The following is a 17,072-nucleotide window of genomic DNA, read 5'->3' on the forward strand; positions in this document are numbered from 1 at the left end:
TCCCAAGTGGGTGCAAAGGCCCAAGCACTTGGGCCATCTTTCACTACTTTCCCAGGCCATAGTAGAGAGCTGGATCGGAAATGGAGCAGCCGGGACTCGAACCGGTGTCCATATGGGATGCCGGCACTGCAGGCGGCAGCTTTACCCACTATGCCACAGAGCCGGCCCCTGTTATCATTTTCATTTTTGCAGACACAAATGGTTTTGTAACCTCACACATGGGCTCACTGAGCCTCAGGTTAGACATTTGTACTACATCTGCACAGCACTGCCACTCAGGAGTCACACAGCTGCTAGGAAACAGCTGGGATTTGAACCTGGATCTGACTCCAAAGCTCAGGTCCCCTTCAGACTCCAGCCATTAACTCTTCCATCCGCGGTAACCAACCAATCCACTGAGCGGATTCAAGGGTCTCAGGGGTACAGGACTTGACAACTTTAAAACCTGTTATACTCTCAGGCAAACAGAAACTAGTGGCTCACCCCAATTCCATCCCAGAATTCCGCATTGGGCTCTCCTGCCCCCATCGGTTAATCCTAGAGAGAAGATATGAGTATGTGGGCACCGTCCCCAGGAAGTTGTTGCCATCAGAGCAATGGCAGGCTGACTCGCAGGGGGAGCAGTTTGCCATGGAGGACAGCAGTTCTCTGAAGCAAACACAACCCAAGAAGTCACACCAATGTTGTAAGGATGAGTCACCCCTTGATGACAACACCATGGTCAGAGATTTCCTGCCTGGGGTTTGGGAACCTCAGATGATAGCTCCTAACAAGATGCCACAGAGACAGATCAGCAGCCTGGCTCTATTAGGGTGATGGGGAGGCAGCGTTTTTCACATGTCCACCTCTCCAGATAATTTGGAGCTGATTTAAGAAGCTCTCCATGAACACACCTACGCATATCAGGCTCTGAGACCGTACTAATAAAGTCAGAAATATGTTAGTGTTAATCTAACTGGCACCGAACAATAGGAAACAAAGGCCTGGAAGTTTGTCAGCATATTAATCATTCCTTTGTCAGCCGTGTTTTACTTTCTTTGCTGCAACATCTAACCACAGTTCGCTGGCGAAAGGCCAAGCAAGCTCTCGCGTTGGCATAAAACCCTGCTCTGTGGTTCTGTGCTTCTTGCCCGTATATTAATGCTGCAGACTTCCTACAATTCAGTCTAAAAATAGCACCGGTTCTGTGAAAAACACTGCATTTGTGCGTTAGCCATGGTACAGAAACATGGAAGGGTATGCAGACCTGGGGTGATCTAGTGATGTCTAAAATCCATGATTTGCTATGCTCTTGAAAAATCTTAATTTGGGGCACACTGAAAATTAAAAGAAAAAAAATGAAAGGCATGTTGGAGGAGAGATGGATGAAGAGAGAGGCTGGGTTCCCTGAAACCTTGGCTTTGCATAATCTGTTTATTTTTAGTGCACAGAATGATAGTGGTAAGCTAGAATGAAACATCAGAAAAGCCTTTTATTAGAGGACTTTATTCCTAAATGAAACTCAGTCGCCCTCATCGCAGGTTCAATTCTGCTTCTTCTACTCAGTTTGAAAAGCCAAGTGGCCATGGGAAAATTATTGGTTGGCATAAGTTCCTTATATGATGTTTGCAAAACTACATCTTTGGGGTGCTATTGAATGGAATGTACCCAGTTAAAAAAATATTTGAATTGTAAGATTTTCCCAGACAACATCCCTGGTTTGAAAGTGTCTGTCCAGCTAGGTAGCCATGCCAGCACTCATGTATGGGTGACACAGTGATAATTTCTTTAAATTCATGATTTATTTGGGACCCAGAAGACCTTGAACAGGACAGATGACACTTGGGAAGCCATGTGAACTTGGGGGTGGCAGGTGGCTGCCAGTGGCATGGATGAGTGTGGTGGGGGACGCAGTTTCTCAATGGAAATGAAGAACAGCAGAGCAAGGAAGTCTCACTGCTGCACAAATAGAACATGAGTGGTCTGAGCCCATCACGTGTTAGGGTCTGACACAGAACTCCTGGATCCTGTGTTGTTTGCCTTTCTTGAAGAATTAAGAGGAAGGAAATGTCCTTCTGCAACTTCACACATGATAGCAAAGAGAGATAGTAGACTGGGAAATTGTCATTTCCTAAGCTGTTTCCGAAAGATAGTGTTGGGAGCCAGGGTTATAGGGAGGTTACAGAGAAACTGGGCAGCCCCAAACCGGCCGGAGAAAAGAGGACTTGACAATATGATTTTTAATCAGCCTGAATTTCAAAACCATGCACTAGACAGAGCCATAACAACTCTGCTATTGTAGAGGGTGGTGGAAAGAATGTAGGCTTTGGAATAATCCATTCATTCTACAAATATTTACTGAGCACCTTTTACATATGTATGTATTTTAGCCAAGTTTTCATCACTATTAACAAATACCTGAGACAGGCTAATTCATAAAGCAAAGAGGCTTGTTTTGGTTTATGGCTCTGGAGGTTCCCAGCCAAGATCAGGTGCTGCCCATTGGTTTGACTCCTGGTGATGCCATTCTTACTGGCAAAGTGCCAGGCAGCACAGGACAGCACATGGCAAGAGATGGGCAGTCACATGTCTGCCTCTATGTCCTCTTTCTTTTACTTTTTAAAGGTTTATCTTTTTTATTTGAAAGGCAGAGTTAGAAGGAGAGACAGAAAAAGGGAGCTTCCATCTGCTGGTTCACTCCCTAAATGATTGTGATGGTCAAGGCTGGGACAGACCAAAGCCAGGAACCAGGAGCTCCATCCAGGTCTCCCATGTGGAGGCAGGGATCAAAGTACTTGAGCCATTTTCTAGTGCTTTCCTAGGAGCGTAAGCAGGGAGCTGGATTGGAAGAAGAGCAGCCAGGACTAGAACCGTCACTCTGATATGGAATCTGGCTTTGCAGGCGGCAGCTTAAACCACTGTGTCAAATCACCAGTCCACAAGTGATCTCATGTAAAGCCACCAGGAGTCAGTCATAAGGGTCAATTATAGGAGACCAGTCCAGTGATCTAATCACTTCTCATAGGTCCTGCCTCTAAGCACTATGATTGAATTATGTTGCCACCCTCTTAGTGATTTTTTTTTTTTTTTTTTTGGACAGGCAGAGTGGACAGTGAGAGAGAGACAGAGAGAAAGGTCTTCCTTTTGCCGTTGGTTCACCCTCCAATGGCCGCCGCGGCCAGCGCACCGCGCTGATCTGAAGGCAGGAGCCAGGTGCTTCTCCTGGTCTCCCATGGGGTGCAGGGCCCAAGCACTTGGGCCATCCTCCACTGCACTCCTGGGCCATAGCACAGAGCTGGCCTGGAAGAGGGGCAACCGGGACAGAATCTGGCACCCTGACCAGGACTAGAACCCACTGTGCCGGCGCTGCAAGGCGGAGGATTAGCCTGTTGAGCCACGGCGCCAGCCCTCTTAGTGATCTTAATGTAAGTCTGTGGAGACTAAACTTCTGAGTTTGGGGGGTAGATATTCAAACTGTGCCACTGTATACAGACCAAAAGGGTGTTCAAATATGGCCCCTAATTTCTATTTTAAAAAATGTCTGGTGGTGGCTCTGAAAATAGGCATCACAAGCAGTAATCTGCAATGTCCGAAAAAGATAAAATGAGATCATTGACAAATGATGAGTCACCAAAACCTCTCTCTTCTCCGTCACTCACCTCTAAAGTGAGGATGAAGAGAGCTAAGTCATGGAGCGGCTGTGATGTAGAGATGGGTTGACAGGACATTTAGTTGTGTACCATCCCTTCAAAGTAGTGGATGGCATTTTTAGGATTTTAGGATTAAATAAAATTCAAGTGATAACAAACTTCAGGAAAGTTTCTGTAAAGATAAATGGGAACTTGTAATTTGGGACTCTCAGGATTTTCATAGTAAACCTTTATCCTGCAAAAAAATTTCAGAAGAAAGAAAGTATATGTTGATCCTGATTTCATGTATTTGTATACCAAATGAATATGAACATACCTCAAACAGTCTACAGAAATGTGGAATTAAAAGATACATTTACTTTGGTGCAAAAAAATTTGAAATCCATGCACAGTTTTCTCATAATACACACTTGCCCTGAAGTCGTTGAAGAGCCCTTATGTGTGTTTTCAATCAGAAACAAACTGGCTTCTCTTCAGGATTTGGGGCACTAGGTTTGGGCTGCGACCCTAAGGGACATTGAGACAGACTTTGTTTGCAGTGCCTGCCCAGGAGCTTACCTTCCACTGGTGGGCAAGCTGAGATTGGCCCACAGGTGACAGCAGTGCAGAACCAGTCCTGAATGCATAGCAGAGTTCTAAAACTTTTCCAAGAATGAGCAGGAAGGACTGACAGCAGACCCAGCAGAAAGCCAGTGTCTGAAGTGAGGAGGAGAAAAACTTACCACCCACCAGCACGTGGCACAAAAGAGAAGATCCTGAATAAGGAGAGAGAACACAGTGTCAGGGCTGACCCCAACTCAGCAATGGGAGGCCATGCAGGGTTTCTTAAACCCCATGAGCCCCAGTCTCCACTACTGTGAGAAAATGCTCCACATTCTGTGGTTTCAGTAGTCTTATGATATCTGTTCACTGCTTTATACATAATTTGGGAATCTGCATCTCCATCCAAATGTGGTGACCTGGAGTGAGTTTGTGGTTATTACCTTGATCGTTTCTACCAATTAGATCAGCCATCTCCATCAAATATGCTCACCCCAAGCCCCTGGGTGCTCCCAGAGGACCCGAGAAACCCACTCTTTCTCACAACTAGGAATTCCATGCCAGAAATGGTCAGGATCAGACAGGTGTCAGCCATAACACTCTCCACACACAACCAACTGGAAAAGTGGGGCTGAGGCGTCGAGACCAGCAACACGTCTTCAGGCATTGCCCACAGATCTTCTGCAAAGGACCCAGGGGACAGAGATTGCCTGAAAGCATGGAAAATGAGTGGAAAACAACGAGATAAAACCCATGCAGGCAGACAAGGAAGGGCGGCTCCCAGCATGAATACCTATGTGTAGAAGGAGGGAAAATACGGAAGATCTGTGATCCGTGATCCCTGTCAGGGCTTTTAGTGCCCTCTGTGAGCAAATGCACACAATGAAATGGATGTGTACTTTCAAGTGACACCAGAGGAGGAGTGGCAGAGAGACAGGATTCTGACTTGGTTCTGCTGAGGATTGAGGACACTGTCGCCCTGGATCCTTCACACTGAAATGTTTGCTAGAGAGGCTCAGAGAAGACCATTCCTTCCTCCTCCTTTCCTCCCTCCCTCCTCCCTCCCTCCTTCCCTCCTTCCCTCCTTCCCTTCCTTCCTTAAGCATTTTTTTCTCAGCTTGCTTCCGAAGTGCTGATTTCCCATGATAGAAAGCTGATCCATCCTCCTTGCTACTAGAATTCCAGTCTCATAAAGAAACCAGTGTATCTTTAGCTCATTAAAACCCAAGATGCTAGAGATACATTCACAAGCATGGGCATACAAAGTAAGAGGTAGGTAACTGATGTGGTCTGGAGGCCAAGTGCAAGTAGGTGAAAGCTGTGTGACCTTGGGCCAGTTACTCAATCTCTCTTTGTTCACTTGTCCTTATGTGTATCGTTAATGGTGCTGGGAGAGTGAAATGAGAAAACCCATGTGAGGCCCTGAGCCCAGTGCTCTGTACCCAGAAGACAGCAAGTACTAGTCATGCTTAGAGGTAGTGAATGACTTATTAATGAGCTTCCAAAACACTTTCATAGGCATCGTTTCTTCCCCTCCTGCAACTTTGTTCAAGGAAAGTTGGAAGTATTTCAAGAGTTGATCTTGGGATCCTAGTTTAGATTCTGCTGCTCTGAATTTATTAGAATAGATAGTATTCATCTACCTGATGCACCTGAGGGGCTGCCGGTACAAGTCCTGTCATCTAAAGGCCAGAGAATCTGGATTTCTGATGTTCAATGCCAGGAGTAGAAGGGGATCCCAGCTCCAGGATAGGGAGAAGGAGAGAATTCACCTTCACTCTGACTTGTTCTGTGTGGTTCCCAGCCAATTGGATGGTGTCTGCCCAAACTGAGGGCGGATTATCGCAGATTATCACTCTACCTACAAATAAACCACCCCCTCTGGAGACGTGCTCATGGACACACTGAGAAATAATGCTTCACAGCTCTCAGGGAGTCCTTAATCCAGGCAAACTGACACCTACAATTAACCATCACAACACGCTTGTGACTACACTGGCCCACCTGGATGATTCAGACTGCTGGTCTCCATCACAATGGTAGCAGATGAGCAAACTTGATTCCTCCTGCAGATTCGAGGGCTCACAGAGTGGGCTCCTCTGCAGACGCCTTCTTCTCTCTACTTCAGGTCCTTAGCAAAGGCATCCAAATGTTTAACCTTCCCGACACCAGCATACTATAACTCCTGCCCCTGCTTGCTCTCTTCTCTTTGTTACTTAGCATCATCCAACATAGTCACATGCTTTGCTTATGTCATTTATTCTATGTCCCCTTCACCTATTTGCATTTGCATTAGGAACAGTGAAGTTCTTTTAATTTAATTCCAGTATTCCCAGATCCTAGAACAAATACAGTACCTGTAGTGCACAATAAATGTGTTGAATGAGTGAGGGAATGAATGAGTGAAACACAGCCCTGCTGACTCCATTTTCATGAAGCACTGCCATCATCCGCATAGGTTCACTTTTCGCCGCAGTCACTTCTCTCCCTGGGAGGAGAAATGGCTGGGTAGGATACAGGGCCCCGCAGGCACACAGGATCGGGACAGTCAGGGAGCAATGGAGCAGCTGAGCGTCGTGTTATTGAGAAATTGCTCCTTTCCTTTGTGTCCGAGCACGGCTGTATGGCTGGTGTCTGGTAAAAGGTCCCACGAAGACAGGCAATTATCCCAGATGCTGAATTACTCACTCTGGGTACCCAGGACCAAGAGAGAGAGGATTGTATCCCCACAACAACCGCAGACTAGAAATCCTCCCAGAACCCAGAACAAAACTGTCCTTGACAGTCTTGGGGGTACTGGCCCCAGAGCGGGCAGCAGCCACAAACACTCAGTTCTTATCTGGGAAGGATCGCTGCACAAGGTAGCCGAGTTCCTTGGAAACTCCCTAGTACCGTATCCTGATTCTCTTGCTCACAATATTAAGAGTAGAAGGACCCATTTATGAATGTTGGTTTTTAACAATTCCTCACTGCCAATGCATGGTCTCTGTGCTCCCTGGGGAACCAACATGCAACAGAAGCAGCCTGTTTCCAGTAAGGAAAGGGAGACCAAATGCGTGCATTCCCAGTGCTGTGACGGACAGCATCAGCTCTCGGCTCAGTTTCAAGCGCTCGGAGACCCCAAGCAGTCAGCGTTTGCCTTTTGGACTATTTGGTGCTTTTGTTTCACCAAACACAACCAAACGCAGATGCTCTTCTTATGCTAGGGAAACAGTCTGTGTGACATTTAGCGTATTTGAGGGGAGTCTTCACCTAGTTGGTGGAGGACATGCACAGGCTGTTTGGGCTTCATCATTCGCACCTCTCAGTTCTTCCATTGGACAGATGCTGAATCCTTCATTAATCTGACCCCGCCCCTCTCTCCTGCTGCTCACACCACTCAGTATCCAATGCCACGTTCTTTCTTTTTAAGATTTTATTTATTTATTTGAGAGGTAGATTTACAGACAGTGAGAGGAAGAGACAGAGAGAAAGGTCTTCCTTTCCATTGGTTCACTCCCCAAATGGCCACAATAGCCAGAGAGCTGTGCCGATCTGAAGCCAGGAGCCAGGAGACTCCTCCTGGTCTCCCATGTGGGTGCAGGGGTCCAAGCACTTGGGCCATTTTCTACTGCTTTCCCAGGCCACAGCAGAGAGCTGGACTGGAAGAGGAGCAGCTGGGACTAGAACCAGCACTCATATGGGATGCGGGCACTGCAGGCGGAGGATTAACCTAGTGTGCCACAGTGCCGGCCTCCAATGCCACGTTCTTGCTTTCACAAGAGTTGAACTTCTGCCAGAGGAGTTCCCCTAGCTTCTGCCCCAGCTCCATCCAATTGGCTGGGAACCAGAGAGAACAAGTCAGAGTGAAGGTGAATTCTCTCCTCTCCCTGCTGGCTGGTTCCTATTCTACCTTCGTATGTCCCGGATTAAATATCAGTTTGTCCTGGCATCCTCCCTCGCCTTGTAAATCTGTAGCCCATTTGGAGTTCTTGTTGGATCACCGGTCCTTCCCTCTGACAGTGAGGCTCAGGTGTGCCAGGCTCACCGTAGCACCCCTGGTGCCACTTCCTTTCCTGGGCCATAGAGGTCCCTTGAGAAAGACTATGTGGCACATGATTGAACGATTGGCCCAAGTTACTACAATTACAAAACTGATGAAGCGGGATCTGACCTATTTTATAATGTCAAGTCCTCTGTTTTTGTTTCCCATTGCATCACATTCAAGTATTCAAGCAGTCATTCGCTCCACAAGCGTTAGACCCATTGCTTGGCACTGGAGACTGTGAAAGGGAAGTAAGAGAATAGGATGCAGCCCGACTTTCGCAGTTATTCCAGGCTTGTGGGAAGCACCCTAGCAGTTCATCTATGTGTCAGCTTCGTGAGGCTATGGTACCAGTTATTGAGTGAAGCAAGGCTGCAGGTGTTGCTGTGAAGGTTTTCGGCAGACGCGGTTAGCATCTGTAATCAGTTGACTTTAAGCAACTTATTAAAGTGTGCATTGTCCAATCCGCTGAAGATTTTAGGAGGAAAATCCGAGGTTTCTCAGAGAAAAGGCAAATCCACCTCAAGGCTGCAGTATTATCTCCTATTTGAGTTTCCAGGCCACCACAGAAACCATGGATTTTTGGATGTGGTAGCCCTTATTCCTGAAAACAAATGAATCTACCCATCCATGCACACGTTCTGTTAGTTCTGCTTCTCCTGCGAAAACTGGGGGATGTGGTAACAGATGTAAAAGGGACAGTGTCTTCCAGAGACGACCTGGGAGAACCCTGAGCCACCAGCCTTCGTTTTTGTTTGCAATGGCCTGGCTCAGCTGAAGGCACAGCTGGTCACTGAGAATGTTTCACATTTGTCTGGAATGTGCACGACCCCTTGGGGAGACAGACAGATCTCCCTGTGTTATTGACTGCGGGGAGTTCGGTCTTCCTCTGCAAGCATCAAGGCTGTGCCCCAGAGCTTGGAGATGCTGGCAGAACACAGGGCTGGAAACCCTAAGGCAACTGCCGGATGATCAGAGCAAGTCATTTAGGGAACAGTCTTTGTGTCTGTTGTATCCCCAAGATCCGATTTCTGTGTACAGATGAATGTACATAGGTCAGTGTCCCTGATCTGAAATCCTTGAGGGCAGAAATGCTTTGGGCTTCAGAGTTCATTTCAATTTGGGGATATTTGCAAATAAATAAGAAGATATATTGCTGATGGGGCCCAAATCTGAGCATGAAATTCATTTATGTTTCCTATATAACCTGGAGACATACAGACGTACCCTGAAGATGAATGTACACAATATTTTTAGTGTACCTGTGTTCTGACTTCAACCTATCACAGGAGGCCAGGTGCGGAGTTTTCCATTTGTGACATCATGTCAGTGCTCATGAAGGTTTGGGGGATTGTGGATTTGGGTTCGGGGTGCTTAACTTATAGACTCCCATATAGGGCAGGGAGCATCTGTCCAAGTCAGCTATGTCCTGACATGTTTCAAAATGGCTTCTGTGAAGTCCAGCCCTCCGTGGTTTAGTTACATCACAATTGTAATAAGCCCACAGAGAGCAGTTTCCGTGTGCTAAGACTCAGGTAAGGACTTTAAATAGACTTTCTTGTTTCTCCTAGTTACCCGATTAGTTCACCACTGTTGCCATCCAAACTTGGCTAGTCTGATGCGGCAATGTAGCTCGGGAAAACAGCCCGAGCACTTCTCCCTTGGCTTGTTAGACAAGCGGTCAGTGGTCTCAGTGGTCATATGCTGGCATTCCCAACAATGAGACCAAGGAATAGATACAGGCTGCTCACTCTGGAAGAACCACGGCGCCTTCGAGACCAGAGTGACAGCTGCTGCATGGTGAACCAGCTCCTGGCTTCTGCCACCCCCTCTCCCTGAAAAGAGAGCACCACCCCCTACCCCCTTCACCCCCCTACCCCTGCCCTGTCTCTGAGTGGATGCAATGAGGTAACTTCCATGAGCAATTGATTTGCAAAACAATTCAGAAAACAAAAAGCCTCCCCTTGTTGAATCTTCAAATAAAAGGGAGGATGCTTTGAATTTGACAGCCAATCTCCCCTTAATCCTATCAGGAAATAAACCCAAATCATAACCTGATGCTGCTGTGGGATTGCTTAGCTTCTAAGGGAAAGTATTTCCATCTTTCTCTCTTGGTTTTTCTCTCACAAGCAGACTGGGTTTGGGGATGTAGATGCCTCTCATTCATTCTTCTCTGCCTTTGGGTGAGGATTTTTTTTTTTTTAATTTTAATTTGGTTTGATTTTTCTCTTACTGTCCATATGTTATCTTTTTTTTTTTAAGGGAAAGGATTTATTGGGGGAAACCCGACAGACTGGAGGAAAGGGGTGAAGAAGGAAAATAGGGAAAAGGAGAGTATAAGAGCGAGCGAGCGAGAGAGAAATCAAGACAGAGAGACAGAGAAATCAGGAGAGGAGAGAAAGCCACATGTTCAGGAACAGGTCCTTTTAAAACTTTGCCTTTTAAAACTTTGTATCCACAAGATCCGATTTCTGTGCACAGATGAATGTACATAGGTCAGTGTCCCTGATCTGAAATCCTTGAGGGCAGAAATGCTTTGGGCTTCAGAGTTCATTTTAGTTTTGGGATATTTGCATGTAAATAAGAAGATATATTGCTGATGGGGCCCAAATCTGAGCGTGAAATTCATTTATGTTTCCTATATAACCTGGAGACAACCAGACATACCCTGAAGATAAATGTACACAATATTTTTAGTGTACCTGTGTTCTGACTTCAACCTATCACAGGAGGCCAGGTGCAGAGTTTTCCACTGTGACATCATGTGGGGTGGGCAGGCAGGGAAGTAGGAGCAGCGAATCCCATTAGGATGGGGGTGGGGCTGACTCCCGTGCTTGGACCATGTGGCCACCTGGCTTCCAGCAATGGCGGCATGGGCTGGAGCCTAGGATCATGTCTGGACTGCACCATTTTACTATATGTTATCTTTTTCTATCAGCTTAATGTAAGATCTTTTTTCATCAAGTGTTTTTGAGTTAGGACTCTATCCTTACTAAGACCCTTGCTTTGTAATCACTTTGTAATTTCTCCTGCCCTCTAATACCTTTCTAATTCAGATTTTGCTAGAGGAGTAAATGACTGGGGGAAAGAAAAGAACTCTGTGGATGTGAACACTTGGGTTATAATTAGAGATTTTAGCTACTAGAACACCTTGTACTGTTGGCCTGATCTCTACCTGATTTCCTTAGCACATTGTGTCTACTGATCCCCATGTATCAGGGAAACCATGTGATGTGCTTCACCAGGTAGCATTCCAACCCTATCCCACACTGATCTCCTGACTCAGAGCTGCTGGACAGTGGACACAACCAGCATTCTTCATAGTAATGTGTCCGTCTTTTGAGCACTGATCTTATTCCAGACTTGAAATGAAAAGATTATAGGCATTGTCTCAAACCATCAGAGATAAGTATCATTACCCCCAACTCACAGATGAGAAAACTGAGATTCAGAGAGACTGAAATTCTTGTCCAAGAACACACAGGTAATAGAAGACAGACTTGGGGTCTTGAACCCAACACCCAATTGCAGATCGGTGTGTCATGCAAGAAGCAACACAATGACAGTGAAAAGCTTCACATTTGGCACCTTAGGAGCAATGTAAGCCACTTCTGTCCAGACAGGTAGACGATAGAGCAGTTAAGAGTTAGTAGCACAGGACTGGCGTCAGAGGAACTTGACTGAGCCTCTTCTCTGTCCTTCAGATAACTGCATTACCTAGGCTACATTGTAAGAATCACACTCTTCAATATCAATCCAGGCAGACTTACTGGCCTTGGGTATGCATTTCCTCAACTGTAAAACTGGACCAGAAGGCAATGAGGGGTAAGGATCTATGTAAGGTCCACATTCCATGGACAGACACAGACTAGGTACTCCACGGCTATGAAGTTGTGACTCAGCAAATATTTCAGTATACCTAATGTTGTGTTAAATAAAAAGGAGAGGAAAGTAAAACACAGCTTGCCACAGAGAAGAGATGAACAAGTCCACAAGAAAAGAAAACTCCCAGTGCCAATATAAACATTTGGATGCACAGAGATTAGTAATGAGCGCTATGGAAGCCAAGGGGCTCCTGGCAGGCTGGGATGGTCAGCTCCAGCTGTGAGATTTGAGCTGGGCCTCTGAGGGACCCCAGGGATTCAGGTTGCAGGGAATGAGCTGTGGCTTATAGACCAGCTCCCCCACTTCAAACTCCTACTGATGCACAACATAAGGAGATTTTTCCAGAATGTAACTCAGCTATATCTACTGGACATATTATTTGGTTCACCTAACTTTTTATCTTTTTGTTAGGTAAAACTTTTCTCAAGGACGCAGTGACTTGAATTTGTTCTGCCTCGAGCTTCTTTTCCTGTCGCAGAGTCATAACCGACATTTGCAGCCCGGCTCCTCAAAGTAGTTCTGGTTTAGATCAAGGCTCAGCAAACTCTGTGAAGGGCAAGATGGTAAATATTTGGGGGCTTGTGGCTATATGGACTCAGTCCAACTACTCGATGTTGCTGCAGCGCAAATACAGCTGTAGACAATATGTAGCATGGTTGGGTTTGGCCCCTGGCAGGAGCTGCCTTAGAGGCTAGAAAAATAGCATGAGCCAAAGCCCAAGCAAGGGGTTCACCTGGCACCCCTGAACAGACCTGAGTGCAAAGACTAGGCAGTTCAAGTTCAGAGGACATCATTCTGAACAGATGAGGTTAAAGTGTTGGCAGTGGCAGAGGCTAGGATGGAGTCTAAGCAAAGGCCACCAGGGCACCAGCTTTGTGTGGTCCAGAGCCAGCTCTGAGAAGCACCACCTACTCCGGCAGCTCGTGAGATGGGACGTGTGAGAAGAATGTGTGTGAGTTTATAGTCAATGAGGTCGGATTTCTCCAGGAGAGTCCTCAGATGAGAAACAAAGCAAAGCAAGGTGCCCTTGCTGGTGCCGCAGCTCACTAGGCTATTTGCCGGCTGAACCAACAGAAGGAAGACCTTTCTCTCTGTCTCTCTCTCTCTCTCACTAACTCTACCTTTCAAAAAAAAAAAAAAAAGGCAAGGTGCCCTGCCCTCCTCTGTTGGTATGGAAAGCAGGGACTCCCTTAGAGCTAAGGTCTTCCTACCTGGCCAGGACATACATACGCACATGGGCTAGGCCTTCTGCACAAAAGTCAATCAGTTATTTATCAAGAACAGATTGACTACTTGTAAGACCACAGGACCATGCCTAATTTGTCTCCTTTAACAAATGACCCCTTGCCATAAATCTGGCCAAGCTATATATTGTCTGTCCATCCATCTGTCTATCCATCCATCCATCCACCCACTCATTCAGAAAGTCCCTGCCATGATTACAAAAATCCATACCAAGGATCACTGTTGGGGCTGTAACCACAGGAAATAAATTCAGAAGCATAGGGGAGCCTTAACACTGGCATTAAGTGTGCAGAAAGGGGTCCTTGATGCTCCTTCAGGCTGAGCAGTGGCTTTCTTTGAGATCCTAACTGGACTTGGCAGAGACCACATGTTTTGGGGATTCATATTCTAAGAGAGCTCTTGGGTCTTGCTGTCTCCTGCCACTTCCAGGGCATGTGGGATTCCTCACAGTATTCTCCAGCACCACTGTGGGAGGAGACCTGCAAAGCCGCAGCCCTGCATACAGGCAGCCACACACGCTCAGACAGGCTGGCTGGTGTCTTGCTTGTCAGGCAGAGGGACTGATCCACTGGGAACTTTGTCACAGACCCAACGGTGCAGGTAAAAATGGTTCACGGAAATCAAAGGACCCTGCATTATTGTGCTCAGTTCTATCAGTGTGCATTTGAGTTGTGTGTGTGTGTGTGTGTGTGTGTCAGAGAGAGAAAGAGAGAGAGAGAGAGAGAGGAGAGGAGAGCTAGGGAAGAAACATTTATATTGTAGCCTTGTCCATACTTACTACAAACAGAAAGCTCTGCCTAAAGTCAACAAATGGGGCTACAGATTCATTACCATCCAGGAATTTTGTGTAAAATTTGAAAGACAGGCTGCAGAGTCCTCCCCAGATTCTCAAGAGTGTCTGAGACCTCAGGGAGAGCAAAAATCACAGTTCCATAAGAATTTGGCCAGCAACTGCAGAAACCTACTCCCCTAACCATCTTCCTGATTTCATTTCATAATGCCCCAGGCTGCTGTTGTCGCTGAGACGCACTGGCTGGCCACCGGAGAAGACCTGGCTCTTGTCTGAGCCAGTTCTGCCACCTACAGCACACAGCCCGGCAATGCCTCTGCATCCCAGGCAGCTAGGAAGGAAGCCTCATCTGCATACATGAATAAGGGGAGGGCCCTTTCCAGCCCAGGAACACAGGACTGGAAGAAAAATGGCCTTGGGGATTCTCAATTAGCATTCAGAGAAGCATGATCCTTTGGGGTGAGTTACAGTGCTGGGAAGACATTTTTAAATTAAAGGGGAAGAGATACATTTGGAGGATTCATACCTAAAAAAAAAATGTTGCCCAAATACAGAGAAAAAGGACACTGTAAAAAAGAGACCCGAAGCTGGTGGCTTCTAATAATAAATGCGACTCTCCCATTCTGTAGCCTGTTTGATGCTCATCATTTTTTCTTGATCCAAGCAGGGCGTCTTTGCCATCTAACTTGTCAAATAATGAAAATCATGCACTTGGGCAGGATGGGATTTCCTGGGATGCTTGACCTGGGACACATGGTGGCTTCTTCGTATGCCTTCCTCACTTTGGAGGGGGTAGAATTCTCTTTGTGTCTGCTGCACCCAAGCAGAATGCCTGACACTTAGGAGGAAGCCCAATAAAGGACTTCAAGAAATAGAAATGTGACTTGTTCTGCTATCTGTTCTGTGCTATCTGTTCATACAAAATCATAATACATACAGACTATTGAACTCATAGGCGTGAGCCATAGCTCAAGTTTGCACATCAATATACAAGATGGGTGTTGTTTGGCAAATGAAACTGAGACCATGGTTATTAAACAGTTCACCCAACAATACACACCTTGCAACAGGGTCCAAGTTCATACCCAGACCTCTCAGATTGAAGGGCCCCCCGCTCCACTGCCTATTCCCCCATTCCACCCTCACTATATGTGTGTATATCCAGAATATGCTGATCAACAATGAAGGGGAAATGAACTTAAGGGAAATATTTGGAAAACATTTTTAACTTCTATTTAAAGATATCTCCCAGTCCTTAGACTTTGACAGTTTTTCTCCCTATCGTCACATAGTAATAGAGGCGGCATCTTCTGAGCCTCTCTGAGCTACCAGTGCCACTTCTTTGCAGGATGATCCATTCCCAGTTCTACTTGCAGAAATGATTGTAGCATCTTTCAGTCATCCGGCCTGGGGAGCAACAGTGCTTGGGAAAGGCAGTGAGGTTGTGTGTAACATGCACAAGCATGCATTTCCAGGGAGGAATTCTTATTAGGAGATACACACGTAGGGCTCCACCATGTTGGAACGTGGAGTCAATTGGACAGTAATCCTGCCTGTGTCACAAGTTTTTCCTTACTGGTATTTCAGATTTCAAAGAGGACTGCAAAATAAGCAAGGAGATGTAGAAGACTGAAGATCCATTGTAATGAATCCAGGTCGCATTACTCTACTGGATTCTCTGGGATGGCCCCCAGAATTGGGCGGCTTTGTCTCTGCTGTGCACATTATACTGTGTTGTCCATGGTTTGGAGTCTCGCTCTCTTTGCCCAGAGAAAATGCCAGGGGAAGAACGTTATAGTGGACCCTTGAATGGGGCTAGTAGTTTCAGCAAATGGAGGTCACTGATAGGTAAAAAGGGGTGAAGAACCGTTCCAGATGAAGATGGCTGTGCTCAGCCTTCAGAAGGCAGGAAGAGAATGTGAAAGAGTGAGAAGGGGCTGGGAGCTAGCAGGGGCTGGCAGTTTGTGCTCGGCTTGCTGTCTCTAGGTTCTATTTTAAAGCCCACGGTCTGTAGGACAGTGGACCTCCAATACCAGGAGGGTCTGTCAGAATTCTGTGGGGTATGGTTTTTAAAAGCATAGATTCAGGACTTCATTTCCAGATCCAGTAGAACAGAAGAGGCGGAGCCTGCAAGTGTGTACCTTTCACAGGCCATTTGCTCCTGAGAGTGGTGTTCTTTAGACCACACTTTGAGGAGCATCAGCCTGGAAAGATCATCTGGCCTTTCTAGGAATAACTCCTGAAATGTAACCACTCATTTGAGCCAGACCTTGGAACACAGACCAAAGGCATCATTTTAGCATTCCTGGAAGAGAAGGCCTTGGAAGCAAATAGTTACAAAGCACGAATTAAGGATGCCTGTAAAGCAGAGAGGGCTGGGTGCTAGGCGAACATGGTAAACAGGCACACATCGGGGAGGAAGCTATAGCAGGAAAAGGAGCTGTATCTCCAAGAATGAGTGGGCATCAGCCAGGACAAAGGAGGAAAGAAGTCAAAAATGAGGAAGTTGAGTGGACAAAATGCAGTGTGGGATGGCTAAGGGAAGGGGTAGCAAGGAAGGCAGCTGTTGAAGTGAGGCTTTTTCACAAGGGCAAGTGCATTGCCAATATTTGTAGCACTCTAATTGCAACAGTGAGTGATGTATCACTCCAGATGATGGTCCCTGTCCCCTCAATGCATTGGTATTCTGATAAGCTTCTCCCTGAAAAGAAATTCAGAAAAATCCAAGACAATCCTGAATGGTTTTACCTTCTTGTTTCACTCATTAATCATTGTCTTCAGATAAACCAAAGTCAAGCTGAAAAATCTAACCAAAGGAGGCAAGGAGGTGACTGTGTGCAGCATCACGGAGGACCCTCCCCCACGGAATGAGTGTGGGCATATGTTATTGACAATATCAGCATGTCTAAGATACAAACAAGCGGATGAATTAAGATAGCATTCGTCATCTGCCTTTATT

General features: G+C 46.3%; 1 protein-coding gene across 8 annotated transcripts in view; it reads left to right on the top strand.

Moving 5' to 3' along the window:
- The window catches only part of LDB2 (LIM domain binding 2), a 402,293-nt gene that overhangs the window by 375,308 nt on the left and 9,913 nt on the right, over positions 1–17,072 (top strand). The gene's annotated exons all lie outside the window — the stretch shown is intronic.

The sequence above is a fragment of the Lepus europaeus genome, chromosome 16 (assembly GCF_033115175.1).
Source record: "Lepus europaeus isolate LE1 chromosome 16, mLepTim1.pri, whole genome shotgun sequence".
Classification (NCBI taxonomy): domain Eukaryota; kingdom Metazoa; phylum Chordata; class Mammalia; order Lagomorpha; family Leporidae; genus Lepus; species Lepus europaeus.